The 10,287-nt window shown below is 52.2% G+C and overlaps 2 non-coding genes across 2 annotated transcripts; both read right to left on the bottom strand.

Annotated features, from left to right (window-relative positions):
- Positions 1-3,354: 3,354 nt before the first annotated feature.
- On the bottom strand, positions 3,355-3,427 carry Trnar-ucg (transfer RNA arginine (anticodon UCG)). The gene has a single exon. It is a non-coding gene; the product is annotated as a tRNA-Arg (tRNA).
- A 5,999-nt stretch (positions 3,428-9,426) lies between these two features.
- On the bottom strand, positions 9,427-9,498 carry Trnat-agu (transfer RNA threonine (anticodon AGU)). Its single transcript has one exon. It is a non-coding gene; the product is annotated as a tRNA-Thr (tRNA).
- Between the last annotated feature and the right edge of the window lie 789 nt (positions 9,499-10,287).

Below are 10,287 nucleotides of genomic sequence, written 5' to 3'. Positions count from 1 at the left end.
GTGGGTGCCCCATCTGAGAGTGAGTATTGCCCTCCTTCTGGGTGTGTGAAGAAGGAACATTCGGTACATCGTTCGCTTCCATTGGTGTAGCGCCTTCGTGCACTGCGTGCAAACCCTCTAGCGAGACATATAAACTAGGTTCCGAGGTGACATTAGCCCGAGCGGCGGCGACGTATGATAATGGCAACGTAGACGTCGGGCCGCGCAACTCACGCTCACTGGCCGGTATTTGCGCCACGCGTCATTGGACACACTAAGCACGGATAAGTTCTGTGGACCCACATCCCGCACAAGTTCTAGGCTGCCCGTCATAAATCACTATGGCCCTGTAGCCACACACAGTGATGTAGGACGGAATGTGCTTTAACATATCTATCTTCACCTGATGGACACCGTTTAGCACTGGGAAAATATGCATGGTCTACCACTTTCCTGCCGTATTGCTGATGACTGTTCCATATTCCCTCAATTTGGCATTAATCTGGTCAGCGGAAATTTCAAAGGGTAATTCAAATATGCGAACAGTTTTCACTCCGAGACCAGCAAGCGAAATTCTGACATCACCAACATTGCCGTCAGAATGGTTGAACTTCAACACTCCTCCACAAGATTGAACGACCTGCTCGCATTTCTCGGGATTCAACAATTTGAGGTACACCGTACTGCTGACGATAGACAGGTGAATGCCAATCATATCATCAATAGTTATTTTCATGACGTCTCTAATAAATAACTCAACCTCAAAGGATTTGGGTCGTGCATAATGAGGGTCAAAACTCAATTTCAACGTGTCTTTCCGTATAAGTTGATCCATTATAGTCGAATGCAATTCATCACGCCACAATAAAACTACGTAGCAATGCGCACACTCACCAAACATCACGCGACCGCCACAGGCGAGAGCGAAAACAACCCTCGTCCGCCCGCCAAGGCCGCTGCCGGCTGACTGCGCCCACTGAGCTAAAGAGGCGCGGCGTAGCGGAACTTCTGAGTACTTCGTCCGTACGGTCGTCTGAATCATCAGACTTCAGCTGACAACACTTAATATTTTCGACTAATATTTGCCGCTATAGTGACCCATTACTGCTTGGCTACACATCTGACACGTAGCCGATGTTCTCTCTAAACAAAACCACCTGCACTTCAGAACATGACTTTCACACATGTCTACAAAATCACCTTCACCTTCAAATACAGTTTTCTTGTGATTGATGGAGACGTAGGCAAATTTTAAAGTTGCTATTTCCCTTACATCACGTTAGTCAGAAAATCGGTAATTTACATCTGCAGCAGAAAAAAATTCTGTTCCGCCCAGAGTAGGGCTCGAACCCACGACCCTGTGAATAAGAATCTCATGCTCTACCGACTGAGATAGCCGTGCTGCCTCGATGGATACCTGCTGGTTAGCAGATCACACAGTACTCGTTTGGGTTGGGTGGTCCCTACAGAATCTCTCCATGCTTCCTAATGTTTTCCTAACGTCACACTCGTCACGTACTTCACTTTTATTTCATAATATTTCTGAGAGGTAAAGGAATTGCATGACAATCTGCAGAGCTAGTTTCTTCAAAATTAACACACATACATGAAGTGACTCAAAAGCCGAACGAGTTACTTTCCGACGTTGTTTTAGATGTGCAAGTGCCAGTCAACACTCGCGGTGAGGGCACTCTGCCGACCATTTCGCTAGTTAACACCGGTCTTGTTGTGTGTGTTTCAAGCTCAAGACGATCTCCAAGCACAGAATGGTCAACAGCTACATTCAGACGGTTTCGTACTGCTCAATTGCTACATTAAAACGGTATGTTTCATTTTCAGAACTGGAAAAACGCAACCGTGACAGGATTCGAACCTGCAATCTTCGGATCCGAAGACCGACGCCTTATCGATTAGGCCAAACGGTCACTGACGACAAATTATAACTTATATACGACTCATCTCGAAACGCTCACACCCCCTGAGGAATTGTGATTTCGTTCCACACAGACGCTGCCCCTTACTCTTTCCCACCCATTCGTTACATTCAACCTCTTACGAGACCGACCAAACATAGACAGGAAAACAAGACCACACACTTTGAGCATTCTGAATCGATGGCAGGGTGTCCTTCGCCGCATTTGCTACGATGGCCATTTGATACTTCTGCAGAAGCGGCGGCGGCGATGACGACGACGACGACGACAACGACGACGACGACCGCGAGAGGCTCAGAGTATTGTGAGAAATACATCTATATAATGTAATTCAGACTGCCTCGTCCCACCTTATGCTGTACCGCTTTGGCCAATGTTTATCTGCGCCATTCGCCTTAATCACATCTGAGAGTAATTCTTAATAAAACGCCTGATGCTAATTTTCGTCATCACAGATACTGTTTGCTATACGGCCATGACGCGCAACTGATTTCCTAAATTCGTCTTCGTCCTGTGAGGATGGAACTTACGACCCCTGATTTACTAGACCAGTGCTCTACCACTGAGCTAAAGAGGCGAGGCCTAGCGGAACTTTTGCGTACTTCATCTGTACGGTCGTCTGAATCATCTGACTTCAGCTGACAACACTTCATATTTTCGACTAATAATTGCAGCAATGGCGACCCATTACTGCTTGGCAACACATCTGACTTGTAGCCGATGTTCTCTCCAAACAAAACCACCTGCACTTCAGAACATGACTTTCACACATGTCTACAAAATCACCTTCACCTTCAAATACAGTTTTCTTGCGGCTGATGGAGACGTAGGCAAATTTTAAAGTTGCTATTTCCATTACATCACGTTAATATGGAAAACGGTAATTTACATCTGCAGCGGAAAAAAAATCCGTTCCGCCCAGCGTAGGGCTCGAACCCAAGACCCTGTGATTAAGAGTCTCATGCTCTACTGACTGAGGTAGCCGTGCTAACTTTTTTGATACCTGCTGGTTAGCAGATCACACGAGTACTCGTTTGGGTTGGTTGGTCCCATACAGAATCTCTCCATGCTGCCTAATGTTTTCCTAACGTCACACTCGTCACGTACTTCACTTTTATTTCATAATCATTTCTGAGAGGTAAAGGAATTGCATGACAATCTGCAGAGCTAGCGGCGTCAAAATTAACACACATACTTGACGTGACTCAAAAGCCGGACAAGTTACTTTCCGACATTGTTTTAGATGTGCAAGTGCCAGTCAAACCTCGCGATGAGGGCACTCTGCCGACCATTTCGCTAGTTAACACCGGTCTTGTTGTGTGTGTTTCAAGCTCAAGACCATCTCCAAGCACCAAATGGTCAACAGCAACATTCAGACGGTTTCGTACTGCACAATTGCTACAATAAAACGGTATGTTTGTTTTTCAGAACTGGAGAAACACGACCGTAACAGGATTCGAACCTGCAATCTTCGGATCCGAAGTCCGACGCCTTATCCATTAGGCCACACGGTCACTGACGACCCAGTACAAACGTATATACGACTCATCTCGAAACGCTCACACCCCCTGAGGAATTGTGTTTTCGTTCCACACAGAAGCTGCCCCTTACTCTTTCCCACCCATTCGTTACATTCAACCTCTTACGAGACCGACGAAACATAGACAGGAAAACAAGACCACACACTTTGCGCATTCAGAATCGATGGCAGGGTGTCCCTCGCCGCATTTGCTACGATGGCCATTTGCTACATCTGCAGAAGCGGCGGCGGCGATGACGACGACGACGACGACGACGACGACCGCGAGAGGCTCAGACATTTGTGAGAAATACATCTATAAAATGTAATTCAGGCTGCCTCTTCCCACCTTATGCCGTACTTTTTTTTCCTTATTGTTATTTTATACCTATACATAGGTAGGCCAGCAGTGGCGTAACTCAGCCGCTCTTCGGCCACAGACATGAACATAGTACAAGCAGTAATAGACACACAGAGACATTGAGGTTAAAAAACAGTAGACAAAACAGAGTGAAATAACAGAAGCCGTTCACTGTGGAGCAGTCAAGTTAAAAGTGATTCACACAGCACATAACGGAGAGATACAAAGTAGCACACATGAACGATGGAGCACGGAACAAGAGACACGGATCACTAGGGGGACGACAGAACACATAAGCACTGCGGTGACAATCTCTGGTGGTTGGTGATGTACTTGTCACACGAGTAAGGCCGGGGACCTGCCAGAGAGAAGGGGCAAGGGTAGGAGGGAATGGGGGAGGGGTTGATGCCAATGTGGAGAGGAATGGTGAGGGAGGGGTGGTGTGCAGAAGCCCAGGGAGAGGGGGAGGGGAGGGAAGAAGGGAAGGAGAGAAGGGAGAGAGGGTGCCCACAGGATAAGGAGAGGAGAGGGAAGGCAAGGCTCAAAGTTGGTAGGAGGGGTAAATAGAGGGGAGGAGGGCTTTATCTGGGAGGGGGAGTTGGCGGAAGCCACCTTGGGAGAGGGTGTGGAGAGTGGGATACAGGAGTACAGGCGCGGCAGTGGGTTGGGGTGGGAGAGGATGGGAGAGACAAGCGGGTGGGGAGGATCAAGCTTGTGGGAGGTGTAGAGGATCCGTATCCATTCGAGGAAAAGGAGGAGGTGTGGGAAGGGGATGAGGTCATAGAGGATCCGCGTGGGGGAAGGGAGGCTGATGCGATAGGCGAGGCGGAGTGCATGGCGTTCAAGGATTTGAAGGGATTGGTAAAAGGTAGGAGGGATGGAGATCCAGGCGGGATGGGCATAACAAAGGATAGGACGGATGAGGGATTTATAGGTGTGGAGGACGGTGGACGGGTCCAGACCCCATGTGCGGCCAGAGAGGAACTTGAGGAGGCGGAGTCGGGAGCGTGCCTTGGCTTGGATTGTCCGGAGATGAGGGGTCCAGGAGAGGCGACGACCAAGAGTGACGCCAAGGTACTTGAGGGTGGGGGTGAGGTTAATAGGACGGCCATAAATGGTAAGATAGAAATCAAGGAGACAGAAGGGTGGTTTTGCCTACGATGATTGCCTGGGTCTTGGAAGGATTGACCTTGAGCAACCACTGGTTACACCAAGAGGTGAACTGGTCAAGATGGGATTGGAGAAGGTGCTGGGAGCGTTGCAAAGTGGGGGCGAGGGCTAGGAAGGCGGTGTCATCGGCGTATTGGAGAAGGTGTAGGTGGGGGGGTGCAGGCGGAGGCATGTCCGCCGTATAAAGAAGGTAAAGAAGAGGGGAAAGGACGGAGCCTTGGGGCACACCGGCGGAGGGGTAGGAATCCGTGTTGTGGATGGTGACATAGGAAGAACGGTGGGAAATGAAGGAGGCGACCAGACGGACGTAGTTTATGGAAGGGCAAAGGTTTGGAGCTTGAAGAGGAGACCAGAATGCCATACACGGTCATATGCGCGTTTAAGGTCGAGGGAGAGAAAGATGGCAGAGCGACGGGAGTTGAGTTGTCCTGAGAGGAGGTGAGTGAGGTGAAGGAGAAGGTCATCGGCAGAGAAGGATGGCCGAAAGCCACATTGGGTGGAGGGAAGGAAGCGGTGCTGGTGGAGGTGCTGGTGGATGCGGCGGGTAAGAATGGATTCCAGGACCTTGCTGAAGACCGAGGTAAGGCTTATAGGACGGTAGGATTAGACAGCAGAAGGTGGTTTATCAGGTTTGAGGAACATTAGGATCTGGGAGGCTTTCCACAGGTCGGGGTAGAAGTCGGTGGACAAGACCACAGTGTACAGTCTGGCCAGGGTGGAGAGGAAGGAGGCGGGAGCTTCACAGAGGTGATGGTAAGTAACACGGTCGTGACCAGGAGCGGTGTTCGGTTTGGTGCGGAGTATAGCTAGGATGTCTTGAGTAGTGATAGGGGTATTGAGTTCGGTGTGTGTAATGTTGTCCAAGTATTGGAAGCCAGGAGCGAGTGGAGGGACAGAGGTGTCAGTTCGATCACGGACATCGGGGAAGAGGGAATAATGGAACTGGGGATCGTCAGGGATGGTAAAGATATCCGTGAGGTAGGAGGCAAAATGGTTGGCCTTACTAAGGTTGTCAGGAAAGGGACGGTCATTATGGAGTTAAGAGCATTAAGACGGGTGCATGTCTGTCGCTAGTCCCGGCGTTTCTTAGCCGTGAGCAAGTTCCGGATGTGTCTCTGGAGTTGCCGGTGGCGTCGTAGTGTGTCCCGGTCACGCGTGTGAAGGAAGGCACAGTAAAGATGACGGGATTCTCGAAGGAGGAGAACGGCCTGTGGGGGTAAAGTGGGACGGTGTGGGTGGACAGCGACGGTAGGGATGTGGGCCTCCACGTCCTCAGACAAGGTCTGCTGGAGAAAGGACGCGGCATGGGTGATGTCATCAGGTTGGTGGTAGGTGAGGGGGTGGCTATCGACTCGGGCAGTAAGGGTATTCCGGTAGGCATTCCAGTCGGCACGGGAGTAATCATGGACATACTTGGGGGGTGGGTCAAGGCGATGGTCGGGACGGGGGCAACGACCGTCAGATATGATAAGGAGGACAGGGAGATGGTCACTGCCAATAGGATCAAGGACGTCCACCGCTATGCGGCCAAGGAGGTTGGGGGAGGCCAGGACAACATCGGGAGTGGTATTGGATTCAGGGCGGGTGTGTTGGGGAAGAGGAAGGACATCTCCTTGCAGGGTGGCGAGGAACCGATGCCACCGCCGTAGCTGGGCAGCGGAGCGACTATGGATGTTAAGGTCGGCGGCAATCACGTAGGAGGAGAAGGTACGGTCGATGTGGGAAAGGAAGTCGAAAGGAATAGGGGCAGTGGAGCGGACATAAATGGTGGCACAGGTAATGGTGAGGCCGGGGAAGAAGAGGCTGAGGATCAGATGTTCTGTGGGGTCAGGAGGCAGGGGTTTGGAGCCGAACAGGGATCTGGCGGTGGTGGCCAATGGCGACTCCACCACGCGCTATTGGGAGGGGATTGTCGGAGCGATGAAGGAGGTAGGGGGAGGTGTGGACGGTGATGTGGGGCTGGAGAAAGGTTTCGTTCAGGAGGAAGGCAGCAACGCAGTGGGTCGTGAGTGTATGCAGAAGGAGGTTCTTGTTGACAGGAAGGGAGCGGATGTTATTGAACAAGAAACGTTGCTGTCGCGCCATGATGGGAATTTAGACGAGGGTGTCAAGATGGGAGAAGGTGAAGTGGGCCTGGTTATGGGAGTAGGTGGCATAGGTATTGAGATGGAACATGGAGCGTGCGGCGAGAGATTTCTGCTGGAGGGTGTGGGGGCGCTGAAAAGGATGGACGTTTCGGAGGACAATGGTGACAAAGCGGATGATGTCCTCGGCAGTGGGGGGGGGGGGAGAAGGGAGTTACCAGGGGGGTAGTGTCATCCAGAGGGCGGACAGGGACGGTGAATTCAGGAGTGGAAGGGGCTGGTGGAGCCTTGCATTTCTGGGAGTATGTGGGGTGAGGGAGGTTACAGGTGTTGCAGGATGGAGGGGACAGAAGGTTGGGGCACTGCCGGAGGAAGTGCGCTTGCTTGCAGTGCGGGCAGACAGGGGCCTCGCGGAACTCAGATGTTTGGTGTGCATTATAGCGCAGGCGCCTCTGGCATCGGATGGACTGGGGAGGGGAGAGGGAAGGGTCGACCTTGTAGCGGCGGTTGAGGAGGAGGGCACCCTCCTTGAGGAGAAGGTCGATCGAAGGAGCGTGCTCAGAAAAATCCCACATAAGGCGGGTGGGGCCGGCAGGGTTGTGGATCCGGCGAATGGCACGAACATCGAGGTAGGGATGCGCCTTAAGCTCTGCCAACACCTCCTCCTCCGTGATCGTCGGACTAAGCCGAGTGATCACGGTGGTGAGGGTTGGCGGGCGACGCGGGGGTTGGTGTTGACGGGATGAGGAAGGGGAAGGAGCAGGGGCGAGAGAGGCATTGGGGCCGAATCGGGTAATGGGGATGCGGGATAGGATGTCGGTGTGGAGGGTAGGGCTATAGGAGGTGATAAAGACGGAGTCCCTACGGGGGGTGAGAAGGGAGATAGGGGCGCCAGGAAAGTGTTGGCGGAGGAGCAAGGTGAGGTTGCGGGCCTCCAGGAGAGAGGGATCTGGCCGCGAAAGGAGGTATCTGTAGGAGGGGGTGGTAGAGGAAGCGGTAGAAAGGGCGGGTGGGGAGACATCCATGGCATCTTTGGGGGGAGGAGGGGGAAGGGGCTGTTATTTCTTGGGAGTGGAGTAGGCAGGGGTGCCACTTGGTCGTTTTACAGGATGGGAAGAGGGGCGGGGTACAGGAGCAACCTGGAGATGTTGGGGGGAGGCAGGTCCCGGCAGTGGTGCTGGGGCCGGCGCTGCAGATGATGCAGGTGTGGGCGCAGGTGCAGGTGCTGGTGCTGGTGCTGGTGAAGGTGCGGCACGGGTGGTGGCTCTCCGAGCCACAACCCGGGCGGGGGCTGCACGAGCGGATGAAGTGGCGTGGGGGAGTGGAGGGAAGGGGTCAGGTGAGGTGGTTGGGGGAGAAGGAGCGACAAAGGGAGCTGGGGAGGGAAGGGTGAGGAGGGGTGGGATGTAGGAGGCGGGGGGTGTTTGAGCACACCAAGTAATGGTGGTGGCAGCTGCTGAGGGGGAGGTGTAAGTGATGGCTGTGATAGAGGCGGTGGTGGTAGGGATGGTAATGGTGAAATGCAACAACTGAACGGGATGAGGGAAAAAGAAACACTAAGGATGACAGACAACGAAGACAAACACTACACTACACTGCACAAGTCCAGGAAGGTGATGACGGCGGCGGCGGCTGCTGCTGCGACGGCGGGGAGCGGGGTCCGGGGCCCCGCCCTGCTGCTGCGGTGGCGGAGGAGGACGGGCTCGGCGGCGGGCTGGCGGAGGCGGCGGCGATGACGACGAACGGGGCAGACTGCGTCAGCCGGCGACGAGAAAACCGAGCAGGAAGGGCTGCACCGGCGACAGGAGTCGTGCTGCGGGGGCGGAGGCTGCTGCAGCTGCTGCTGACACTGGTGCCTGCGCTGCCAGAACTTTTGGAAATGCTGGAACCACTGGAACTGCGACGGGAAACGCTACTGGAACTGCTGCTGCTGCTGCTGCTGCTGCTAAACCTATCGCTTCGACGATTGCGGAAATCAATCCTCGAAGGGCGCAACTCTCTCGAGTTCCACCAAAGACGGAAGCCGTACCACTTTGGCGAATGCTTTATCAGCGCCATTCGCCATCACAGATACTGTTTGCTATACGGCCATGACAATTCCTACATTAAAACCGTATGTATCTTTTTCAGAACTGGAGAAACACGACGGTGACAGGATTCGAACCTGCAATCTTCGGAACCGAAGTCCGACGGCTTATCCATTAGGCCACACGGTCACTGACGACCAAGTATAATTTATATACGACTCATCTCGAAACGCCATTCGCCTTAATCACATCTGAGAGTAATTCTTAATAAAACGCCTGTCGCTAATTGTTCGTCATCACAGATACTGTTTGCTATACGGCCATGACGCGCAACTGATTTCCAAAATTCGTCTTCCTCCTGTGAGGATGGAACTCACCACCCCTGGTTTACTAGACCAGTGCTCTACCACTGAGCTAAAGAGGCGCGGCCTAGCGGAACTTTTACGAACTTCGTCCGTACGGTCGTCTGAATCATCAGACTTCAACTGACAACACTTAATAGTTTCGACTAATATTTGCAGCTATGGCGACCCATTACTGCTTGGCTACACATCTGACACGTAGCCGATGTTCTCTCCAAACAAAACCACTTGCACTTCAGAACATGGCTTTCACACATGTCTACAAAATCACCTTCACCTTCAAATACAGTTTTCTTGCGACTGATGGAGACGTAGGCAAATTTTAAAGTTGCTATTTCCATTGCATCACGTTAATCAGAAAATTGGTAATTTACATCTGCAGCGGAAAAAAATTCTGTTCCGCCAAGCGTAGGGCTTGAACCCACGACACTGTGCTCATTCTCTTCCGACTGAGCTAGACGTGCTGCCTCGTTGGATACCTGCTGGGTAGCAGATCACACAGTACTCGTTTAGGTTGGTTGGTCCCATACAGAATCTCTCCATGCTTCCTAATGTTTTCCTAACGTCACACTCGTCACGTACTTCACTTTTATTTCATAATCATATCTGAGAGGTAAAGGAATTGCATGAAAATCTGCAGAGCTAGCGGCGTCAAAATTAACACACATACTTGATGTGACTCAAAAGCCGAACGAGTTACTTTCCGACGTTGTTTTAGATGTGCAAGTGCCAGTCAAACCTCGCGGTGAGGGCACTCTGCCGACCATTTTGCTAGTTAACACCGGTCTTGTTGTGTGTGTTTCAAGCTCAAGACCATCTCAAAGCACAAAATGGTCAACAGCAACATTCAG

Source organism: Schistocerca gregaria, chromosome 10 (assembly GCF_023897955.1).
Source record: "Schistocerca gregaria isolate iqSchGreg1 chromosome 10, iqSchGreg1.2, whole genome shotgun sequence".
Lineage (NCBI taxonomy): Eukaryota > Metazoa > Arthropoda > Insecta > Orthoptera > Acrididae > Schistocerca > Schistocerca gregaria.
The sequence above is the reverse complement of the archived record's forward strand: the minus strand, read 5'-3'. Positions and strand labels throughout refer to the sequence as shown.